At 51.7% G+C, this 6553-nt stretch overlaps 1 non-coding gene across 1 annotated transcript; it reads right to left on the bottom strand.

The window, feature by feature from the left end:
- Positions 1–1134: 1134 nt before the first annotated feature.
- LOC146805766 (5.8S ribosomal RNA) lies at positions 1135–1287 on the bottom strand. Its single transcript, XR_014968427.1, has one exon. It is a non-coding gene; the product is annotated as a 5.8S ribosomal RNA (ribosomal RNA).
- Between the last annotated feature and the right edge of the window lie 5266 nt (positions 1288–6553).

The raw sequence follows: 6553 nt of genomic DNA on the forward strand, positions 1-6553 counted from the left end.
CCCCTGTCCCCAGCGCCCGGCCCCTCGCTGGAACCAAGGAGGGTTAAGCCCAGGCCACGTCATCTCCCCGCCGTCCTGCCTGGGAGCCCAGTGTCCTGGACTGTTAAGCCCCCAAGTAGTGAGGGCTCACAGAACCCTGGGGAAGGACAAAAGTTGGAGATAACCTGGCTGGCCATCTGGTCACCCGGCCCGCAGGGCCATCTGGTCACCCGGCCCGCAGGGCCATCTGGTCACCCAGCCCGCAGGGACATCTGGTCATACAGCCAGGCGACCAGATGGCCTGGGAGGGTGCCATACCCAGTTGCCCTTGCAGTCCGGCCGAGGGTGGACAGGTGCTCCGAGGCAGCCACTCGTGAGGCTCCTTCCCCGGGGCTGCGCTGCTTGCCTCCCTGCTCGACTTGCCCAGGAGCAGTGGGAAGGGGATGCCCGGCTGGCCCGAACCATCTGGTCACCCTGTCGACCCGCGAGGAATGGTGGCCCCCATCCCTGCACCCCGGTGTGACAGGGACGTGAGGGGGAGGCCAATGTGGTGGAGGCGGCCTTCCATGGGCCGGTGTTACCCCCTCCATGTCCCTCCTGCCGGCCCGGCGGCAGAGGGACCCACCCCTGAGTGTGCTAGAGGAGGGCGTCTGCGGGTGCCCATGCACGGAGAGACAAAAGCTTTGCTCAGAGGATGCCTTTCAATAGATTGCAGTGAGGTAGCTGCTCTGTTGGGGGGAGCCGCCGTGGGAGACCATGCCCCTGACGGAGCAGGGGTCTGGCGTCCCAGCAGTGCGCACGCCCTCTTTCCGTGGATCAGATCCGGAGGAGGTTAGCCCTTCCATGGAAGACAGCCACGGAAGTGGGTGCCCGAGGCACGAGCGCATGGGCAACCGGTGGGATACCACAGTCAGCCACATGCATCACGCGGCACGCAGACAAGTGCCCAGGGAAAGGCCCAGGGCAGACCGGTCACCATACCCCTTCTGGGGGCCAGGCACACCAGCAGCGTACCTCCGTGGCAGGACCCGGTGAGGGACCCTGCCACGGGCGATCGAGGGGTCTGACCTTGTGGGAGGACAAAAGAAAGCAAAGCTAATCCTGCAACAGCTCTAGCTGCATCCTGGGGAAGCCCCACTGCGATTGATGATTGAGCGACCCTCAGATAGGTGTAGCCCCGAGAGCACCCGGGGCCGCAAGGTGCATTCGAAGTGTCGATGATTAATGTGTCCTGCAATTCATACTAATTCTCGCAGCTAGCTGCATTCTTCCTCGACGCGCGAGCCGAGTGATCCACTGCCAAGAATCACAGGCAACTTTTCAAAAACGTTCACAACCCACCTGCGGGTGCAGGGGAGGTGGGTGGAAGGTGACGCCATCTGTCCTCCGCCCACACCGCGACACAGCCCAGGCACCCGTTTCAAGGCTTCCGCTCTGGGAGTCAAACTGCACCATTGGGAGACAAATAACATTACCAGGCGCCCGGCCTGGGAGTCCCATGGGCAAAGAAGGGGGCTCCCAGTGTGACAGGAGGAGGCAGACCCACACATCCCGGTCCCTCACGGTGAAACCGGGAGGGACCACAGGTGAACCTGCAGAGGGACCAGACGATTCTTCAAACCTCTCGGCCCGGCCGCACAGGACCGGGTCGAACTGGGTACCTGGCAATGAGGGAGGGTCGCTCCACCTGCACATCAGCCGTCCGTCGCTGGGCAGCCCGAGCCATGCCAGCGGGCTGGCTTTGTTCAGCCCACCCCACCCTTGCCTGGGTCGGAGGCACCGGAAGAGAAGAGCCAGGCAGCTCCCTATCCCGCACGCCTCATACCGAGAGGAGGCCAGGATCCTGTCGCAAGCCCTCAGCCCCTTCTCTTCCAGGCCGCCCTGCCACACAAGAAGAGCCACTCCTCGGTCACCCAGCAGTGGTGGTCTCATGGTTAGGGGTGGGCGGAATTTGCAAAATCCACTTTCGCAAATTATCGCGAAAATGTTAAAAATGATCGCAAACACGCGGAAATATCGCGAAGATGCAGAAGTTTTTTTCCCGCATGATCGCGAGATTTTCTGCATGGTTGGGGCTCGCCAACTTAACCATGTGGTTGCTCGTGGGCGCGGCCATCTTGTTTTCAGTTGTCTCGCGGTGCATGATCGCGAGAAGAAAGACGTGATCGCGCGACGCATGACGTCACTGCGGGCGCAAACTGTCGCGAGACAGCGCAAATGGCTAAAAACAATACAACATCTCATGGAGAACGCGACCGGATCAAAAAAACTTGTCGGCGAACGCAGGGATTCAGGTAAGGCGATCGCGCGCGCGCGATAATGTATTATTTTACAGCGCGAGCAAGAAACAAATTATTGCCAAGCTGCGGAATGCAGAAATTTTGACATTTTCGCGCTTTCCGCGGAACGCAAAAATGTCAAATTATCGCAATTTCCGCGAACGGAACGAAATTTTAGCCCAGGCCTACTCATAGTCCTAATCATAATAGGACAGTTGGGAGACCGCCACCGCAGGTCCCCTCGAGTCTGGTAGTCCATGGATCGCCAGACTCGTAATCGGCCCCTATGTAAATCATGACAAGTTGAAACCACCTGATTGGCCTGAGCCCTCAATGTGAAGTTGGGTTCAAGATAGATGCCTAGTGTTTCACAACCTTACAGGAGCAGGTAATACCGCTCAAGAGGGATGCCAGGAATCAAGAGGTAACACATGAAGCTGGGGTCTGCCAATGTTGTAGCCGAAGAACCTCTGTTTTTTCAGAGTTACATTTTGAGACATTCTGATTAAATCAACTGGAGACAGCTGTCATTCATATGTGAAAAGAACTAAAATAATCATTGCTAGCAATATCTGTTGAGTAATAAGCTTAGTGTCATCAGCATAGTTCATGCAATGCACCTCAAAATATATAATACATTTCAAGGGAGGGCATATGTACAAATTAAACTAAGTAGAACTAGTGCAGATCCCTGAGGCACCCTTTGAGGCAAGGCCTTCAAGACAGAGAGGAAAGGAGGCAGATAGACGGCCTCAGTCTTATCTGACAGGTAGGATTTACAACTGTCCAGCAGAATGCCATGGGATACCGTAATGAATAATGTTGACAGATCTAAGAGAAGATTCATCAGCCTGGTCTGGCAGCATTCGAAAGTCATCCACCATGGGCAGCACAGCTGTTTCAGTGATACTAAGGGAAAAAAGCAATTAATATCTATCACATGAGTTTTCACCGGTCTCTCCATTAACAACCCATTCATTTTCTTTTCTAAGATCTTAACCACGAATGGAAGGAACTATATAGGATGTTAGTTGGTGTTCTGCTTGGGTTGTCGGATCAGATAGAACCCGCTCAACAGAGCCTCTCTAACCCAAATCAGAACGTTACCCCCTCCCTAGGGCCTATTTACAAGAACACATATATATATATGCATGTACCACCTAAGGACAGGGAATTCCTATTATATGGATATATATATATATATATATATATATATATATATATATATATATATATAGCAGCCTCGCGGTCTCAGACAGACCCAGGACTTCCTGCCCAGACGGCAGCCCCAGCCTCGCGGTCTCAAACAGACCCAGGACTTCCTACCCAGACGGCAGCCTCAGCCTCGCGGTCTCAGACAGACCCAGGACTTCCTACCCAGACGGCAGCCTCAGCCTCGCGGTCTCAGACAGACCCAGGACTTCCTACCCAGACGGCAGCCTCAGCCTCGCGGTCTCAGACAGACCCAGGACTTCCTACCCAGACGGCAGCCTCAGCCTCGCGGTCTCAGACAGACCCAGGACTTCCTACCCAGACGGCAGCCTCAGCCTCGCGGTCTCAGACAGACCCAGGACTTCCTACCCAGACGGCAGCCTCAGCCTTGCGGTCTCAGACAGACCCAGGACTTCCTACCCAGACGGCAGCCTCAGCCTCGCGGTCTCAGACAGACCCAGGACTTCCTACCCAGACGGCAGCCTCAGCCTCGCGGTCTCAGACAGACCCAGGACTTCCTACCCAGACGGCAGCCTCAGCCTCGCGGTCTCAGACAGACCCAGGACTTCCTACCCAGACGGCAGCCTCAGCCTCGCGGTCTCAGACAGACCCAGGACTTCCTACCCAGACGGCAGCCTTAGCACGAGCTCATCCTATTATTATCATAATACACGACAGGGGAATCAGGGTTACTATGTATCAGATCACACAAAGACCACTAGTTGAGCACAACCTGTTCTTCAGTTCGAGGGGCTCCTTCCTCCCTCATTCAGTTACCACCTACCTGATCAGGATTAACATCTGTTCATGTTAAGTAACATCTGACTAGAAGAATAGGCTACCCTCTTATACAAGAACACACAACACATGTTGACTCACTACAAACTGAATACTTTATTTAGTCACTACATACACGCTCACAGAATACATATCATATACCACCTGCAAAGGAAAGTGAAAGATTAAGTTGTACACTCTAATAAAAAGGGGTTGACGTCACCTTGGTCGTATGTAGCCTGCACTCAATGGTCATCTAGGTTTCCTTCCCGTCTGCGCCTCGGCTTCGCCTGGAAGTCACACCTCTGCAGTCACAGATCTACTCCCTTCTCTTTTCTCCGAGTCACTGGGACCTCTTCCTCATTGGCTACTCTCTTCTCTTTGGCTGCTGTGTTAGAAGAATATCTGTCTCTCGGTTTTCCTCCACCTTCAAGTTTGTCATCTGTCTTCCCTGGAATAAATGGTAGCTTTACTGCTAACGGCCAGGTGCCGCCTACGGACTAAAAGCAAGTGCCAGTATCTGCCTCAGGCTTTCACGAATATAGAGGTGCATTTTCTCATGGAAAATTCCAGCCCGTAACCTGCCGCCCACCAAATTCTTGTACCTCCCCGCGCCAAGGACACTTTCCCAGCCGGCCGGCCTGATGTAGCGTCTTCGGCACGAAGAAAAATACAATCCTTCGATAAGGGCCGGTCTGAACCGGTTCTCTCCAAGCGAATAACACCTCATAACTAAAACATCCCCTGTAACCTAGAAACATCTCAAGCTGCTGGAGCAGAAAGAAAGATGGAGTCTCCCCCGTTTGAGGCCTACCAGGCCTGAATTCAACACGGCTCCATGAAATACCCTCACTACAGGGCAGGTTATCCCTAAGACTAACGAATCTATCCCCTAGGATATGTGTGCAAGCCCTAATCTATGGGGAAGAACACAGGATCATGTCGAAGTGCCTAGTAAATAGACTTCATTCACTACTCTAACCCTTAGGCTTGAATGGTAATAGACTGAAGTCACCCTAATCACCCATCAACACAATAGGGCCGGGAAAATCGAGCAGTACATTTCACCCTTGACTTCAGTCCATTATACATTCATTAAACCGAACTAACATCCGTAGAGGAATAATATGAAACAAAACTAACTGACCTATGTCTAGTACCAAGTGTGCAGAATTGAAGTAGTGAAGGGATACACTGAATAAAACAACAAATAGAGATCAAAACAGCGATGGTAAGTAGAATACCTCCTAATATTCGACGTAATAGATACAGGTCAGGTAACCAATTAAAGAGCCAGTCAAACCAGCCCTGGTCAATGTGTTTTCTCACTTCCTCCGTCAAATCATGTAACCTGTCAATGTGGGCACGAATAGATTGTGTATGATCAGACAAGTTAAAACAACAAAGACCCTCAAAGTCAGAGCAGTCATGTCCATGTTTAAGCAAAAGATAATCAATGGCCGCTCTATTTTGCAAGATGGCTCTACGTTCACCCTGGGCGTCTAACAGCATGTCAGATAGGACTGTAGAAGTATGATTAATAGATTTTACCATCCAGCAGGCCATTTTCTCAATAGATTTAGCATTATAAACCGCCAAAGCAGGAACACCAATAATTGAAATAGCCAAGCTAAGGTATTCAGACTTGGAATACAAATGCAAAGATGAGTCACAATCCTCCTGTAACATCACTGTATCTCGAATCACACGAGAATTGGCATTTGGATGTGACGAGAACATTAGTAAACTGAGTCTTGTAATAGCACAGGGGCCACCGGAAATATTCGCGGGGACATATGGCCAAGAAGTATTACCACATGAGAAAAGCCATCCGGCAGGTAGCAACATCGTGCGATAATGACTAGGGGTAACTACCAAACTCTTGCAAGTCATATTGTTCATAACCGAAGCACATGTTTTCGGTGTCCTTTGAAAGCACAAAGTTCGCTCATGAAAGGTGAAGGAAGTAGCACCTTTCAATTTCAGCTGTAGACATTCAGAGATTGCACTAGGATTACATGTAAGGAAAAAGCATATATCACCTTGTGTGATATTATAGGTAACTATTTGGGATTGGATGGGGGGTATCCTGTCCGGAAGTTCCGTACATAAGGGGCAATACGTGTGGGTGGCAAAATCGCCCAGAAGAACATTGGGGCGAGCCTTCGAAATGTTGAAAATATTAGTTAGGGTTTCCAGTGAAGCAGGGACAGCAACCAGACAGGTCGCTAGGATATCATGTACGGATCTCATCGGCGTCAAACAAAAGTGAGGGGCATCGGTCACCCTTTTCGCCAGTAGTGTCC

This window comes from Triturus cristatus, chromosome 8 (genome assembly GCF_964204655.1).
Source record: "Triturus cristatus chromosome 8, aTriCri1.1, whole genome shotgun sequence".
Classification (NCBI taxonomy): domain Eukaryota; kingdom Metazoa; phylum Chordata; class Amphibia; order Caudata; family Salamandridae; genus Triturus; species Triturus cristatus.